Here is an 18,852-nt window from a genome sequence, read left to right as displayed (position 1 = left end):
ATAGTACATTGGAATGTGTCTCAAACCCATTGCCCACACACCCCAGAATGAAGACGTGGGAGACAATATTGTGGCAAAAATACATGATTTATTCATGGTACCTTGAGGATCCATCACCATAAACACAAGCTGTTCCAGTGTGGGCAGATGGAACATGTGGAGGCTGAAAGACAAAGACTGTCTGTCTCCCACCCAGGGCAAAGCCTCCTTGAACCAGCTCCATCGCCATCAAAGCGAGTGATGTGAGTCTATTAAGCCTATCATTGCTAACCGGCCATACTGGAGAGCACTGGGTGTGTAGAGCCTGAATTGCACATCTCACCCTCACTGAATGCAGGGCCCAGACCCTAAGAGTACCAGGCTAAGCAGCTCCATCATCCAGCCAGCAATGGGAAGTTGCTATAGAAATGCCCTTCGTCCAGGAGTCCCTTAGGGTATGTTCCAGTAGGGTACAGGCTGATTAACATGCACACTGAAGTAGAAATTCTGCAAAACCAATTTTCAGGGAGGCTAGTGTCATTACGCAAGATTACAGGCTGACCACAAAGCTGGCAAGAAACAGTTTAGGAGGAATCTGACTGTCAGAGTGAACATCTCCAAGCAAAGTGCAAGGAGGGTTTTGCATTTGGGGGGGGGAGGACTTGGGTTGAATAAGTGTTTTTTAGGAGTATGTTTGGATGTAGGAATGGTGAGGTGGTGGTGTGGCAGGAGGCGTTTGGCTAGAAAACAGGGCAGGCTTGGGGGCAAATGTTTCAGTTTTTGCAGACACAGTCTCTGGAGTTTGAATTGCTTTGGAGGATACTGCTTCGGAGAGATCTTGCTTCATCTTGGAGAAAACCCCAAATCTGTCTGTAATAGCCTACGTCAGTTCTTGACCCAGGATTCGTTCGAATCCGACACGCAAAATCAGGTAATGCTCAGCATTGAAAGCTTCAATACTCCCCAGTGTGTCATTAACATTAGGCACCTGTTCCACCCTGCCTACTCCCCAAACTAGCATTGGGGCATGCAATTTTGATAAGGAACACAGTGTAGATGAAAGGGCTTAACAGTCCACCTGCGTGAAACAAACTCTAGTAAAGAAACAAACTACTGGGAGATCAGTCTGTGCTGGGCTGGTCTCATGCCCACCAATTCAACAAAATTGTGCTGGTTGGAGCCTTTTTTTGTTACATGAAAGATAAGTCTCCAATGGTTGCCTACCCAGATGATAAATGGGAAGAGTGCAGTTGCACTCAGATTATGCTCGTAGGCTTCCTTCGGGCATCTCTGGTTTGATACAGCAGGACTTTCCTTACGTTTTGATGAGTTTTCAGCTATTAGATGTGACTCTGGCGTTGCTGTTTAGTCATTTAGTCATGTCCGACTCTTTGTGACCCCATGGACCAGACTCTGGTGTAGGTTTATTTTTAAAAATGAAGGGTGTTTCTCACAGGTTAAAAGGGAAGCATGCTGCCAAAAATGTACGGTGGGTTGCAGATGCCAGAGATCTGAACAGCAACTAGACTTCCTCCTTTCTTGGAAAGAGATGAAGTGTTCTTCTCTTGACTGTCAGGAAAGAACAAATCCACCTTCGTGGAATCAAAAGCATGGTAGAAGCAGAAAGAGCAACAAGTCATGTCTGCATTCTTTGCAGATTGGGTTCTCTTCATTTGCAGTCATTAGGAAAGTGCAAAATAGTTTCTCTCCAGGACAAAACAACAGAGCAAATGAGGTGCCACTGACAGTTTATCTGTGAATCGGTTTTGTTTTATTGGGAGCAGAACGTCAAAACATTGTTATAGACAATGGGAGATTTTATTTTGCAGATGAGACCGTTACTACGTGGGAAGTTTGATTTCTCAAAGGTTTTCCAGCAAGTCAATAAGTTCTTTCAGATCACCAGTCCAACATATTAGGTGCATCAAGTTGACAGTGTCGAAGAGGTCCATCTTTTAGGAAGGAACTGGTGCCATTTAGGATTTGCTTAGACTGGATAATATATTATTTGCCCTGGTAAACAGAGAAGAACAAGATCAATGTAACCTTATCAAACAGGCCAGCATCTCCAGGGCCGGTTTACCCATAGGCCCTAGGGGTGCGGGGCACCCAGGCTCCAGGCTCTCAGGGGCACCAAGCCGAGAGCCCAGGGCCAAGATTTAGAGTCCGGGGATTGAAGAGCCAGGCCAGCTGACAGCCGCTGCCAAGAGGAGCAGAACCCGTCAGAGCGCCACAGGCTTTTTCTGCTGCATGCGGTGAGGCAGCTGCCTGGCAGAAAGAGAGCAAAAAATAACCCTTTATTTATACTTAATAAGGAAATGAAGGTGGACAAGGAACAAATTACCATATTTGTATAGGACACACCTGACCATAGGACTCACCTTGTTTTCCCTCTCTCTGCTCAGCGCCCCTTCAGCGAAGTTGCAGGAGAAATGGAGCCCCTTCCCCTTTCAGGTGGCTATCCCTGAAGGCTTCAGAGTGCAGCATGAGTTCCCGCTGCGCTCTGGAGGCTTCGGGTTCCTTTTGCTGAAGCCGGGAGAGCAAGACTCTCCTGGCTTCAGCACTGACCCCTCTCACTCTCCAGGCTTCAGTGAAAGCAACGCGAAGCCTCCGGAGCGCGGAGGGAGCGCTCCCTCTGCACTTTGGAGGCTTCACGTTGCTATCACTGAAGCCAAGGAGTCTGCATTTGCTCCATAGGACGCACACACATTTCCCCTTAATTTTTGGAGGGGAAAAAGTGTGTCCTATAGAGCGAAAAATACGGTAGGTCTCTGCAAGGGGACCTGTTGGCAATGGAAAGAGTGACTGTTCCACTTTCACCAGTACGAACGCTAACTGCTACTAACACCCACTCTAAACAATGTGTTCTACACAGTGAGGGTGTTGCTCTTAAATTTAGAGCTCAGAGGGTAAAGAAGGCAGCCCAGCTTCTACAGATAAGAACTTTGAACTAAAGCCCTAACAGCCCAGTTCTAGTCTTGAAATAGCGCCTTCCCATTGCCGTTTCCAATGCAGTATCACTCTCAATAAATGCTAAACAGTCTGCAAGGCAATAGAAGCAACTGAAGGAGCAGATTGGGAAAAGCAGCAGACCTCCCACACCATTAGTGGGGAATGCATTCTCTTTTTGCACAAAGGACTCGAGGGATGCAGGCTAGGAAGCGCAAAAACAGGTAGGGAAATGGTCACCAGAGAATTGCAATAAATTACCGCATTTTTCGCTTTATAGGATGCACTTTTCCCCCTCCAAAAATTAAGGGGATCACAAAATATTTGCTGAGATTTTGGCTAAAAGGCTAAAAAAAGTACTAGGGGAAGAGATACACAAGGACCAAGCTGGCTTTCTCCCAGGCAGACACTTGTCTGACAACACGAGGAATATAATTAACATTTTGGAGAAGCTGCAAGAGGACATTAACACTAAAGCAGTTTTAATCTTTGTGGACGCCGAGAAAGCCTTTGATAATATTTCTTGGAGCTTTATGAAGAAAAATCTTCAGGGGATGGGGGTCGGTCAAGAGTTTGAAAATGGGTATAAGTGCAATTTATTCAGAACAACTACCTTCGGGTAGTGATAAAGTGGGATATCAAATCCAAACTCTTCTTCTTCTTCTTGAACCATACAATGATGAACAGCCAGCGCAAACTCATTGTTGAAACTTGACTTGGATCTCAAGTTGAGCAGCAAGGGCAGACTACTGAGGCAGAATACTCTGATGATAGTTATGTGCCTCCTGGAAGGTTGAATGTCCACCTATTTGTAGGTTTTTGTGATATACTGACAGGTAAGCTCTGTGCATGAGTGATCTGGTTGCGATGCACGTGATGACAGGAACTATTCACCAAGGAAAGAAAAGAGGAAAATAAAGTTAAGTTCTTGATATCAACCATGAAATTTATTCAGAGTTCAAGGTTTTAGTGGCATGGATTATTTTAAACGTTGCAGTCAATATAAAATTTGCAGCTTTCGGTATTGTGGTTCATGGCAGATGCAAATGTATTTATTTTTTAATATAATTTTTATTAAATTTTCTGTATTACAATTTCAGATAAACATTCCACATACTTAAAATATCAATGATTTCCCTTCTTCTCTTTCCATGGTTCATTTTGCATATCTTACATCCCTGCATATTTTACAAAAACTATACCAATCGGTTTTCCATTATTACATCTGTCAAAGATTATTTACACTGTTGAATTTATCTTAATGCTGCCAGTGATTTCAGCTGTACACAGTTATTTTCCATATACTCAATAAACATTTTCCAATCTTCTTTAAACGTATGCTCTTCTTGTTCTCTTAAGTCTGCAAGTTGTGCATAGTCTGTCAACTTTTAACAGGGAGAAATGTAAAGTATTGCACTTGGGCAAAAAAAAATGAGAGGCATAAATACAAGATGGGGGACACCTGGCTTGAGAGCAGTACATGTGAAAAGGATCTAGGAGTCTTGGTTGACCACAAACTTGACATGAGCCAACAGTGGCTAAAAAAGCCAATGCAATTCTGGGCTGCATCAATAGGAGTATAGCATCTAGATCAAGGGAAGTAATAGTGCCACTGTATTCTGCTCTGGTCCGACCTCACTTGGAGTACTGTGTCCAGTTCTGGGCACCACAGTTCAAGAAGGACACTGACAAACTGGAACGTGTCCAGAGGAGGGCAACCAAAATGGTCAAAGGCCTGGAAACGATGCCTTATGAGGAACGGCTAAGGGAGCTGGGCATGTTTAGCCTGGAGAAGAGGAGGTTAAGGGGTGATATGATAGCCATGTTCAAATATATAAAAGGAAGTCACATAGAGGAGGGAGAAAGGTTGTTTTCTGCTGCTCCAGAGAAGCGGACACGGAGCAATGGATCCAAACTACAAGAAAGAAGATTCCACCTAAACATTATGAAGAACTTCCTGACAGTAAGAGCTGTTCGACAGTGGAATTTGCTGCCAAGGAGTGTGGTGGAGTCTCCTTCTTTGGAGGTCTTTAAGCAGAGACTTGACAACCATATGTCAGGAGTGCTCTGATGGTGTTTCCTGCTTGGCAGGGGGTTGGACTCGATGGCCCTTGTGGTCTCTTCCAACTCTATGATTATATGATTCTATGAACTTAAGTTGCCATTCTTCTTTGGTTGGGACCAAGGCATTTGGTTTCTCTTTCGCTTCCTTTTCTACAATGTCTACCCACTTATTTGATGGGGAGAATTCTGCCGCGCACTCTGGCATCACGTTTTAATAACGCATTGTTGACTTTTTAAAAGTTCATCATATGGATATATGATTATCATAACCCTTTTAAAACTCATTTTTAGCCTTAAAAACCATGAATGTAGATGTGTCCCTGGTATCCCATATTTTATGAGGGAATATTCTCCCCACCACCACTTGCCCCTTTACCGAGCTCGAAAGGGTAGAGAAAAACTGAGATCTAAAGGCCTAAAGGCACACTTCTAGTCTTGGGACAGCATGTTCCTATTCTCATCTCCAAGGCACCATCGTTCTTGTTATGTACTGAAGTTCTCACCCTGGGCCAGCAGGGGGATACTGTAGATAGTTTTCACTCAGGTCCACATATGCAAATAAGGAATTGAAAGTGATGTTCAGTGATTGGATAGTTACAGAAAGTTGTTACTGCTGCCGTGTAGTTGAGCTCTATATAAGTAGGTTGGCTGAACACTTCAGCTCAGTTCTGTTCTGGCCTGTGAATAAACAAGAGCTGTTTGAAGAATCTCTGTGTCATCTGATATGTTCACCTACAACTTAACAGTTCTCCACAAATGCTAAGAACAGTCTGGAAAGTAACAAAAGGGGCTGAAGGAAGAGATTGAGAAAAGTGCCATCCTGCCCAGTACATGGGAGTCAGTGCCTACTCTTCATGCAAAGGATCGAAGGATCCAAGTGCCAAAATATATATTAGAAATTTATCAGAATTGTAACCATGAAATACTTTGCAATCATATTAATCTGGCCTGGAAAACCTCAGGCCTACGGGTGTAATTAGGCCTACCTAGCTTCCTCATTTGACCCACAAGACTAATTTGACCAAATCACACCTGTCACGTATGAGTTCAGTTGTGGGGCAGGTTAAGTACACCCAGTATACCTGAAGGAGGGCCTCCACCCCCCATCGTTCAGCCTGGACACTGAGGTCTGGCTCTGAGGGTCTTCTGGCGGTTTCCTCACTGCAAGAAGTGAGGTTACAAGGATCCAGGTGGAGGACCTTCTCAGTAGTGGCGTCCTCCCTGTGGAATGCCCTCCTAGCAGATGTCAAAGAGAAAAACAACTACCAGACTTTTAGAAGACATCTGAAGGCAGCCCTGTTTAGGGAAGTTTTTAATGTTTGATGTTTTACCGTGTTTTTAATGTTCTGTTGGGAGCCTCCCAGAGTGGCTGGGGAAACCCAGCCAGACAGGTGGTGTATAAATTATGATTATGATTATGATTATGATTGTGATTATGACTGGTTTTGGCTTCATCCTTGTCCATACAAGCGATGGATGTGGTCACATGCATTCCCCCTCTCTCTCTCCACAGCCCACTTCTGCACATTAGCTGCCAGTATTTTCTCATCCTCCTTGCTCATCAGTTTCCACAGTTCCACAGTTTGAAGTGGAAGAGAAGAAGAAGAAGAGTTTGGATTTGATATCCCGCTTTGTCACTACCCGAAGGAGTCTCAAAGTGGCTAACATTCTCCTTTCCCTTCCTCCCCCATAACAAACACTCTGTGAGGTGAGTGGGGCTAAGAGACTTCAAAGAAGTGTGACTGGCCCAAGGTCACCCAGCAGCTGCATGTGGAGGAGCGGAGACGCGAACCCAGTTCCCCAGATTACGAGTCTATCGCGCTTAACCACTACACCACACTGGCTCTCCACAGAGGCCAAAGAAAAGTCAGAGGAGATTCTTAAAACTCCCCCACCTCAAAAGAAGAAGAAGAAAAGGAAGAAGAAGAAGCCATAAAACCAGGTCTTCTCTGAATTCCTTGCAGCAGGCTGGATTCCCTTCTATTGCAGCCAAGGAAACCAAGGAATGTTTTGATTCTGCCACACAGCAATCAAATAAACAATTTGACTCCCAGTTTACACAGGACTCCATTTGCACAACATGTCTGATTTTATTTTATTTATTATTTTATTACGATCGTTACTATCTGGAAGGCTTTTCAGTCACCAGAAATGAACTTCTGAAAGATTACTTGGGTGTCAGATGCTTAATAATGGCATTGAAGAAGGACTTCACCCTTTGTATAGGTTCTGATGCAATTTAGGAGTTTCCTGCTGCACCATTTTATGACCTGCTACTTTGCCCCTATGGAAGAGAAGAGAACAAGCTGTGTTAAATCCTACGCAATAAGTACCACTTGTGCATTCCTTTGATGAACAATACCCACAAGAATGTGTCTGACACAATATCCAATCCCTTACTATAAGCACGTTGAAAATTTGGCCCTTCAGATCTTGGTAACCCTTAACCTTTGGGCATGCAGGCTGAGGCTGATGGAAACCAGGAATCTAACATCTGGAGGACCACCAGTTTTCCATCTCTTCCTAACTATAATAATCTGCACACAGTATTGGTAGGCCTTTAGTTAAGAGTGGCAAACCCTCAAGTCACTTCATCATGGCAAAAAAAAAAAAGACCTTCACCAGTTTTTGAACTACTTTACTGTATCTGTGCAAGCATTTTACCAACGGTCTCATTTGCATATTTACCATATTTTTCGCTCTATAGGACGCACTTTTCCCCCTCCAAAATTTGACGGGAAATGTGTGTGCATCCTATGGAGCGATTGCAGGCTCCTTGGCTTCAGCAATAGCAACGCTAAGCCTCCGAAGCGCAGAGGGAGCGCTCCCTCCGCACTCCGGAGGCTTCGAGTTGCTTTCGCTGAAGCCTGGAGAGTGAGAGGCATCAGTGCGCACCGTCCCTCTTGCTCTCCAGGCTTCAGGGATAGCCGCACACAGCCCCTCCGGCAGGGAGAGGCTGCACGCGGCTATGGCTTCTTTAGCCCTGCACAGCCTCTCCCAGTAGGGAGAGGTTGCGTGGGGCTAAAGAGGAAGCCAAAACAGTGAGCGGGATCCATCCCGCTCACTGCCTTGGCTTCTTTGATAGCTGTGCGCAACCCCTCTGGCAGGGAGAGGCAGCACAGGGCTATGGCTTCTTTAGCCGTGTACAGCGTCTCCCAGCCTTGGCTTGTTCCTGCTCGCTGCCTTGGCTTGTGCCATAGCCCCGCGCAACCCCTCCGGAAGGGAGAGATTGTGCAGCCTGTACACTGCTCTTTGGGGCTGGGGAAATAAGATTTTTTTTTCTTGATCCCCCCCCCCCTAAAAACTAGGTGTGCCCTATGATCCGGTGCACCCTATGGAGCGAAAAATATGGTATTTGGATAGTGACTTCTTGGGGAAATAGTTCCTGCCTGCTCTATATATTGACTCTAAAAACAGGAAGTGTAAAAAGATCACCTGGAAGGACTCCTATTTATATTCTGTTCTCCTTGGAAATCATGAAAAGATAATACAAAAGGTGGTACAACTTTGCAATGTTGTGTATTATACGTACTTTGAATTAATTTAATCTCTGGGACATCTGAAAATGGAACATGCAAGTGAAAACTGGGGGTTATGTGTGACCAGAAATGTAGTGTTAAGTGTTGCAATTTTTCCAATTCAAAATGTTTCAAATTAAATTGCTTTTCAAAAGTTACTTCTTCGTTCTTTCATTCTGCTGCCCAGTGATTGTATCTTCCCACCCGCTAAGTGTTAGCATTTCACTCCTCCGTTGCTGGATATGTGATTGTTACATCACATGTCTGTGTTTACTTTCCAGGCTTGGAAAATGAGAATGGAAACCAGTCTTATGATCTCTTCCACTCTACTGTATTTTTGTACTTTTCTTTTTCTCTCTCTCTTGGAAAAGAACTGAGAGGTCGCCATGATTGCTTTGTCCTGTATACAGTGGTACCTCGGGTTACAGCAACTTCAGGTTACAAACGCTTCAGGTTACAGACTCCGCTAACCCAGAAATAGTACCTCAGGTTAAGAACTTTGCTTCAGGTTGAGAACAGAAATTGTGCTCCGGTGGCACGGTGGCAGCAGGAGGCCCCATTAGCTAAAGCGGTACCTCAGGTTAAGAGCAGTTTCAGGTTAAGAATGGACCTCCAGAATGAATAAAGTTATTAACCCGAGGTACCACTGTATATTGCTTAATGAATACTTAGAATGCCACACTCACGCTCCACGATAGTTTCTGCTATACTCTGCTGAGTGAGTGTGCACATAGTCTTCTGGTATGTGCCGCTGGTGCTTGCCAGGACTGAAGATTTATGCATGTCCCAGGCTGCGCTTCATCAGGAAGATGCCCAGAGAGGTTTGTCTCATTCCAGGGGCTGCATGTGCCCCCCAGGCATATTCCAATACCGAGGACCTAAATCAGATATCACTCCAGTCACACAGCTGTGGAATTGGGATCCCAACCCTCTGCAGTGCAGGAATCCCAGCTGAAGAATCTCTGACAGGAGGCTATCCAACCTCTGTTTAAAAACCTCCAATGAAGCAAAGTCTGAGGTAGCCCATTCCACTGTGGAACAGCTCTTAGCACCAGAAAGTTCTTCCTTGCATTTAGTCAGAATCTCCTTTCTGGTAATAGGAATCCATTGGTTCGTGTCCTGCCCTGTGGAGCAGCAGAAAGGCTTGTTCCATCTTTCACATGGAAGCGTTTCAGATATTGAAGATGACTATAAGATCACCTCTCAGTCTTCTCGTCTCTGGGCTAAACATACCCAACTCCCTTAACTGTTCCTCCCAAGGTGTGTTTTCCATACTCTTGAGCATCTTGGTCACTCTCCTCAGCTGATGTTGCACTTTGTCAATATCATTCCTGAACTGTGGTACCCAGAGCTGCAGTGTGGTGTAATGGTTAAGAGCGGTAGACTCGTAATCTGGGGAACCGGGTTCGCGCCTCTGCTCCTCCACATGCAGTTGCTGGGTGACCTTGGGCTAGTCACACTTCTCTGAAGTCTCTCAGCCCCACTCACCTCACAGAGTGTTTGTTGTGGGGGAGGAAGGGAAAGAAGAATGTTAGCCACTTTGAGACTCCTTCGGGTAGTGATAAAGCGGGATATCAAATCCAAACACATAGTACTAAAGGTGGGGTCTGACCAAGGGAGGTAAGAGTGATACTGTTATTTCTCTTGCTGTGAGGACTGAACATCTAGAATTGCATTAACTCTTTTTGCTGCTGTATCACAGTGTTGACTCAAGTTAAATTTGTGGTCTACTTAAAAAAAAAAAGACCCCCTAAGATCCTTTGTCCTCCATTCTATATTTATGCATCTGGCAGTTCCTGCCTAAGTGACATTTATCCCTTGACATTTGACATTAAACTTGACATTTATCCCTATTGAAATTCATTTTGTTAGTTTTGGCCCAGGTCTCCAATCTATAAAGGTCATCTAAAATCCCAATTCTATTTCTGAAATATTAGCTACCCCTCCTGATTTGGTGCCATCAGCAGATTTGATAAGGAACCTCTCTGTTCCCTTCATCTAAGTCATTTATAAAGATGTTGAACAACAGCAGGCCCAGGACAGAGCCCTGTGGTAACCCACTTGCCACTCCCCCCCCCCCAGGAAGACAAGAACCATGAAGGAGTTTGTCAAAAGCCTTACAGCAATCAAGATACACTACAGTCACAGCATGCCCTTTATCCACCAAGCTTGCTACTCTATTGAGTTTCATCTGCTATGACTTGTCTTTGAGAAACCCATGCTGGCTCTTAGTAGCCACAGAACACTTTAATAAGTGTTCACAGACCCACACTATAAATATCTTTCTAGGACCTTTCCTAGTATCGAAGTCAAGCTGACTTCTTTTTCCCCTCTTTGAAGATGGTGACAATGTTTGCCCACCTGCAGGGATTTTCAAGGATTCCCAAATATTATAAAACAGCCTCTGAGATTATATTTGCAAATCCATATAGTTCCTTTGGGTGCAGTTCATTAGACCCTGAAGGTTCGAATTCATTCAGAGTAGCTAGGTATTCCCTTTCTATCTCTTTGCCTCTCTTGAGCTGCATCTTTTATTCTAGTATCATCAAATTATACACTGTTTTCCTTTGGGAAGAAGACAGAGGCAAAGTTGGTGTTGAGCAGTTCACTATTTTCTCTGTCACCCAATAGCATTTCTCCATCTTCTCTATGAAGAGGACCTCCTCCTTTCTTGTTCCTCTTCTTTCAAGCATAGCCAAACAACCCTGTTATTATCTTTACCTTCTTCTCCAAATCATAATAGTTGTGGTCCATAACAAAAAATTAGCATATTACCTGTCTTTGAGCAGCAGTAGACATGATCAGCACGGTGGCAGGAGCTTGTTGAAGCGACATACTCTCCACCTGAACATCTTGCTTTGCAGCGACCTATACATTTTTTATTTCGGGTGAGAGTGGGTCCTGGAAAAATATTGTGAAGGTAGACATTCATCCCTCAGATGAAAAGAGATCACCAACTCCTCTAAGCATCTCCTATTCTGTGAAAGGAGCCCATTACACTTCTCACTAAGAAAAGAAATGGAACTAATCCTGCACAAATGACATAGAACTCAGCTATACAGATGCAAATAAAATGTTTTAAGTGTGTTTTAAATGCAATATACAATGGGTCAGTGGGACGTGGGTGGCGCTGTGGTCTAAACCACTGAGCCTCCTGGGCTTGCCAATCAGAAGGTTGGCGGTTCAAATCCCTGCGACAGGGTGAGCCCCCATTGCTCAGTGCCTGCTCCTGCCAACCTAGCAGTTCAAAAGCACGTCAAAGTACAAGTAGATAAGTAGGTACCGCTCCAGCGGGAAGGTAAACAATGGGACACTAGATGGCAATGGTGAGCCTTATGGAAAATGCAATGTATTTTTAATGCTTTTTAAAAAGCATTTCCAGAGGGGTTTTTATGTATGTAGATTCCACCCTAATTTGCAAAGACACTCAGTTCTGAGAATCGGAAAGGGCTCTTTTGATACAGTTCTTTATATTTTAAATGAGAATCTCATTTATATTTTATAAATTCTTTATGAGAGAGAGAGAGAATTCTTTATGTTTTTAATGAGAATCTCATCAGAGTGGCTGGGGAAACCTAGCCAGATGAGTGGGGTATAAATAAGTTGTTGTTGTTGTTGCTGTTACCACCACCACCTATTTTTCTTTCTTGGGCCGCAGCTCCCTCCCTGCATTATTAATTGTAATATCATCACATTGCAGACTGTTTTCCTTTTGAAAAAGACAGAGACAAAGTAGGTGCTGATCAGCTCCACACACCCCCGTCACCTAATAGCACCTCTCCATTATCTCCACGCAGAAGACATACTCCTTCTTTGTTCATTCTCTTGCTTCAAACATAGCAAAAAAACCCCTCAAACCTGTTTATTTGCTTTTCCAAATCATATAATAGTTGCACACCTTAGGAAAAAATTCACATGTTACCTGTCTTTTCACAGCAATAGACATGATCAGGATGATGGCAGAAGGTTGATGAAGCCAAATATTCTCTACCTGAACAACTTGGTTTGCAGAGACCTCTACAAATTTCATTCAGTGTGGGGGTGGGTCCTGGAGAAATATAATAATAATAATAATAATAATAATAATAATAATAATAATAATAATAATAATTCACTATTTATACCCCACCCATCTGGCTGGGTTTCTCCAGCCACTCTGGGCAGCTCCCAACAGAACATTAAAAACATGGTAAAAGACCAAACATTAAAAACCTCCCTAAACAGGGCTTCATTTAGATGTCTTCTAAAAGACAGATGGTTGTTTATTTCCTTGGCATCTGATGGCAGGGCGTTCCACAGGGCGGGCACCACTACCAAGAAGGCCCTCTGCCCAGTTCCCTGTAACCTCATTTCTCGCAGGAAGGGAACCACCAGAAGGCTCTCGAAGCTGGACCTCTGTGTCTGGGCTGAACGATGGGGGTGGAGATGCTCCTTCAGGTATACTTTCATCTTGTGCAAATGGCATAGTATCAAATGAGCTAATACTTCAAGCATGGCACAGCAGCAAAGGTAGTTAGACAAGTCTTCTTTTACCACAGTCCGGTGGTTCAAGTGTTCTTTATATTTTACCTGGGAAGCTAAGCAGCATAAAAAAGATAACCAGTGGGGCAAAGGTCTTCATGGCTGAATGCTGGTGCCACCAGAGTCATCTTCCGGCTCAAAGATATTGCAGAGAGAGAACGGAAAGCATCTTCTATTTGTACTTACTAAGGGAATGATGTCATGCACAGAGGCAGGAGGAAGAGAAACTTTCAGGGTGAAAGAAGGACTGTATGTTCTTCCTAACCTTCTTCTAAGGATATTCATGGCTATTAATTTTGGATAATTACTTCCTGCTCTTTCTTTTGAAAAAATGTCATGAAGGTCAACGTGAACAAAACAATGTATACAAATCTGCAGATGACACCAAACTGGGAGGGGTGGCTAATACCTCAGAAGGTAGAATCAGGATTCCAGGCGACCTTAGCAGATTGGGGAACAGGGCCAAAAAAAACCCAAAATGAATTTCAGTAAGAACAAATGTCACGTTCTACATTTAAGCAGGAATAACCTCATGCTAGTAAATAATCAGATCAGGACAAATGAATGGAAATTGCTCCCTTTTTTATTCACTTTTATTGCAAGGGAGAATCTCATGTAATCATGGAGAATGTTGCAAGCACTTCTTTAGATCTGGATGCTTTGATGAAGAAGCAGAAGGAGACTCTAGCTGGGGTTGAAGCAGGATCCAGTGGCTCTCCAAGTGATGGGGCAGCCCCCAATATTCAAATGATCCTCAATCTTCATCTTCGTAGTTTATACTTAAAAACAAAAGAAAATTATATAAAGGTTTTCCTTAGGTTTCACCTGGAATAAATTGTCAAAACTATGTGTGTAAATGGAAGTTCGAGGATTCAGTAGTGCCCGTTTTTCCTTACTAGACTAGCCTCCCCATTTTGTAACTTTTCTTTCTTGTGGGATTATTTAAAATGTCTGCATTGTTTTGATATATGAGTTGCCCTTGCTTTGTGCAAGTGGACCAGATATAGGGAGATACATAGTAGTTACGTATAGGATTGCATTGCATATACAGGGGCAAGATGCTCACAGCCCAGTGAAAGGCCAGCCAAATAAATGAGACACAGGACATTGCTATTGGGTTGAAATAGGCCATAACTTTTATTGATTTCACATGTCAGTAGGTTTTGGCCAAGTCTTTGGATATGTATACAGTATCAAGCAGCCTGACCGCTGGTTGTTGAGTAGGGTGGGTCAACCCTGACTGGGAGGTCACCTCTAACATGGCACAGTGGTGCCAACTTGGGGCCCAGATTATGGCTGCCCAATGGCACGTGAGATGGAAAGTGATGTTGTGACATCATTACGTCACATTACACTGCTGGCGCCGCAGCAACGCCTATGAGGCCTCCAACGTGACTTCCAGTTTCTACCAGAAGTAGCTTCTGAGACTGTGCAGGGCCTTAGATGTCACTTCCAAGACCTCATGGGGCCTTGGAGGTTACGTCTCAGGCCTCCAATGAGACTTCTGGTTTCTCTTGGAAGTTTTAAGGGGGGGAATAAAGAAACAAAAATTTATCGCCTCCCCCCCCAGGTCCAGGAGCGGCGGCAAGATTGCACGCAGCCTCGCCACCGCTCCCGGAGCTTGCGGGGCTGGGGGCGGGGAAGCCTGAGCTTCCCCCGACCCCAGCCCCCAGAACAGGCAGCTATCCGCAAGCCTTCTGAGTGCAGCAGGAACTCCCGCCGTGCTCAGAAGGCTTGCAGATGGCTGCCTGAAGCCCAGCGAGCGCAGCAGGAGTTGGTGAAGTGGGAGTTGGCACAGTGCTCGCCGGGCTTCTGGCTGCATGCTGCTGTCCGCAAGCCTTCGGAGCGCTCTGAAGGCTTGCGGATAGCTGCCTCAAGCCTGGAGAGCAAGAGGGGTCGGTGCGCACCAACCCTTCTTGCTCTCCAGGCTTCAGCGAAAGCCTGCATTCGCTCCATAGGACGCACACACATTTCCCCTTTATTTTTGGAGGGGGGAAGTGCATCCTATAGAGCGAAAAATACGGTACCTGCACTGCACTTTGAATCTCTGACAATTAGCTGAGAATAGCGCCATGCCAAACCCAGACACAACATTGCCTGCCCCACACGTACCAACATGCATGTCATCAAGTGTAGGAAATACACAGTATCCCTCTGATGTCAAGGCAGGGAGAAATCTGCATATGTGTCTGGAGACTGGGGAACATGTAGCCTTTTGCACCTGGCATCATATGCCAGCTCAGTTTGAAGTGAAGGAGGAAGCAGGAGAGTCACAGGAGACTAGTAAATACAAACACACACTGAGGTATCTGATCAAGGCCTGTATTTTAAAATGAGCTTAAAAGATATATTTGCAAATGTTTGTATGTTTCATGCCAGGCAGAAAAGCAGCTGGCTAAGTACTTTGGCAGTTGTTTATCTTCTTGCTCAAGGGCCTCCCTGATTTATAGCAGTAGCAGGAGACACGTTTCTCAAAGTTGTAAAAGGAAATTACAGGCTGGGAGCAAAGGTCATACTGACCATACATATTACAGAATACAATCAAGCTGCAAAAACACTAATTAAGAGTTGGTAAATAGTAAGATTTATTGTTTAACAGAAAATAATACCAGGTGCCTCCCATTAGACTCGAGCCATATTTTCATAAGGTTAAAGGGCAAGAGCTAATAGGAACAGCAGCTGGCTGGAAAAGGTGTAAACTGAAGGGGCTTTTTTTTGAAGCTGTTTCCTTTTTACTTTGAAAAGGCCTTTTCTTCTAAAAAGCTATGTTAATGTATGAAATATATTGGCTTAATGTAATTATGCAAAGGATTTAGAAAGTAAGAAATGTTAGATTCTTATTTCATTGATGGTGTGTGAGAAGGTGAACCCAAGATCTCTGTTTAAGATAAAATTTAAAACCATTAGCCACCTGTTTTGGAGTGAATAGGGCAATAGGGCAATAGGGCAATAGGGCAATAGGGCAATAGGGCAATAGGGCAATAGGGCAATAGGGCAAAGGTGATCTGGTAATTAAGGTGCCTTGTTGAGGCAAATGTAAGATATAAGCCAGTGTGGTGTAGTGGTTAAGAGCGGTAGTCACGTAATCTGGGAAACCAGGTTCGTGTCTCCGCTCCTCCACATGCAGCTGCTGGGTGACCTTGGGCCAGTCACACTTCTTTGAAGTCTCTCAGCCCCACTCACCTCACAGAGTGTTTGTTGTGGGGGAGGAAGGGAAAGGAGAATGTTAGCGCTTTGAGACTCCTGAAGGGGAGTGAAAGGCGGGATATCAAATCCAAACTCTTCTTCTTCTTCATTTATGGATAGAAGAAAATATAGCTCTTTGTCTCCCATAAAAGGTAATAGGAAATGGGTGTATCTTTTATGATTGGTTCTAGCAAACAGCCAATAGGAATTTCAACCAGGCTGATTGGACAGAGGCAGCCAAAGGAGGAGCAAGGGGGCTGGGCTGAGGAAATATAAGTGCTGGCCATCAGGGTTGGAGGGGCAGAGCTTTGGTAACCATATACCACTGTGCCTATCATTTATTTGTCTGACAAATAAATTATTATTTTAATTTCTCTATTGCTGCGTTGAATATTTCATTCCAGCTAAGCGTTAACCACAAGCAGGGTGCTACAACACCAGACCTTGTCCTTTCAAGCTGAGTTCCCTTCCTTTGAAGCCAAAGAAAACCAGAGAAGTTTTTAATTCCACCATATAGCAATGAAACAAACAGGATAACTTTGCCTCCCAGTTTGGATAGGAAAAGATGACAAAGGACTTGGTCTGCAGAACAGGTTTGGTTTTATTAGGAGCAGAAAGGAATGAGATAGTTAATTCCTGGAAAGACTCTTGGTAACCAAAAGTATCATCTGAAAGATTGTTCATATATCAAATGCTTCAGAATAGCAATGGAAATAGGGCTCCATTCTTTACGAAGACACAGGTGCGACTTAGGAATTTCCTGTTACACTCTTATATGATCTGCTATTCTTTCCCTATCAAAGAGAAGAGAACAAGATATGCTAAATCTCGTGCAATATTCCACACTCAGGAAAACATATATTACATGAGCAAATTAGAAAAGCCAGAATTCTTGAGCATATATTTCTAACTGGAATGCTTTGTAAAGCAAATATCTTGAAAGATAAAGAATGATTAGCTTCCCATCTTGCCATTTGATCTATGCATTCAGTCTCAAGGGTTAGTACCCAAAGTTAGTCCGAGTCTGGTTAAACCCACTGGTAAAAATTGGCTTGACTAACTGAAGCCCATGAATTTTAATACTCCACTCTGAGTATAACTTAGTTGTCCTTTTCTTAAAGTTGCATCATCATTTTGCATATTAATTAAAATAAAATTGTATATAATTAACTTAGATATTCCTTCCCAAAACTTTTAAGTTGTCAAAGCCATCAGCCCCCCCCTTTTTTTGAGGGGCTATCCAAGTTAGGGGTTGTTGGTACTGCTTTGTGGTGGTTGACATCATGGTGGTTTCCCAAGGGTGATGCTTGCAGCCCCATGGAACCTTCAATGTGGGGTTCTTTAGCATTCCGTGTTATCCCCATGCTGTTTAACACCTGCATGAAATCTGGTCTCTCTTTTCTCTTTTACTGAAGAGCAGGATGTTTTAATGCCATCACAATCACAGAGGTGTCTTTTGAGGGGATATATCGATGGAAAATGCCTACACCACCAGATCAGTAGTTGGGTTCCTATTGAGGATATTAGGCAAGCCAACATGACAGTGTTGTGGGATCAAGGATTGGACTGATCATTCCGTGATATTGTGGCAGTGGACAAGAATGTATTGTATCTTTTGGATAAATGTTTTGGGGGGTTTTAAGCATCTACATGAAAGCATTGAATGGGGTTATCCAGAGTTCTGGAGTAGATTGTCATCGATATGCTGGTGACACACAGCTCTACTTCTCCTTTACATCTGCAAGTGTGCCACTGGAAGTGATGGACCATTGGCTTCCTCGGTAATGGACTGGATGAGAGGCAAGAAACGAAAGCTCAATGCAGGTAAGACGGAGGTACTCTTAGTGGGTGGGAGATTACCTGCTTTTGATGGGGTTACCCTCCCTCTGATGGAGTGGGTACGCAGCTCGGGGGTTACTTCTGGGTCCTTTACTATCATTTGAGGCTCTGGTGGCCTCAGTGATGGAGAGTGGCTACCAGCTTCAGTTGGTAGCCCAGTTGCAACCCATCTCTATTCAGATAGACTAATTTCTGTTCTCTATGCTCTGTCCACTTCAAGATTAGATTACCACAATGCCTTATATGCATATATGCTGAGCAGCAGCACTTTTTCTCTGTCACCCAATAGCATCTCTTTATCTTCTCCCACACACAGCACCTGTTCCTTATTTGTTCTTCCTCTTGCTTTGAATACTAACTACTGTTTATTATCTTTAACCTCTTTTCCAAAGCATAATAATTGCGGTCCATAACAAAAAATTAGCATGTTACCTTTCTTTGCACAGCAGTAGACCATATCAGGATGGTGGCAGAAGTTTGTTGAAGCCACATATTCTGTATCTGAACAACTTGGTTTGCAGCTACCTTCACAACGTTTATTTTCAATGTGTCCTGGAGAAAAATTGTGTAGAGAAGAAGAAGAAGAAGAAGAAGAAGAAGAAGAAGAAGAAGAAGAGGAGGAGGAGGAGTTTGGATTTGATATCCCGCCTTTCACTCCCCTTCAGGAGTCTCAAAGCGGCTAACATTCTCCTTTCCCTCCCTCCCCCACAACAAACACTCTGTGAGGTGAGTGAGGCTGAGAGACTTCAGAGAAGTGTGACTAGCCCAAGGTCACCCAGCAGCTGCATGTGGAGGA

At 43.9% G+C, this 18,852-nt stretch overlaps 1 long non-coding RNA gene across 1 annotated transcript; it reads right to left on the bottom strand.

Annotated features, from left to right (window-relative positions):
* Positions 1–11,284: 11,284 nt before the first annotated feature.
* Positions 11,285–13,173, bottom strand: LOC310703608. The gene is made up of 3 exons (XR_014524276.1): positions 13,080–13,173; positions 12,433–12,558; positions 11,285–11,411 (listed from the first exon to the last, which is right to left on the bottom strand). It is a non-coding gene; the product is annotated as an uncharacterized lncRNA (long non-coding RNA).
* Between the last annotated feature and the right edge of the window lie 5,679 nt (positions 13,174–18,852).

The sequence above is a fragment of the Podarcis liolepis genome, assembly GCF_965112155.1.
Source record: "Podarcis liolepis genome assembly, chromosome: 3".
Classification (NCBI taxonomy): Eukaryota; Metazoa; Chordata; class Lepidosauria; order Squamata; family Lacertidae; genus Podarcis; species Podarcis liolepis.
This window is presented reverse-complemented; position numbering and strand designations above follow the sequence as displayed.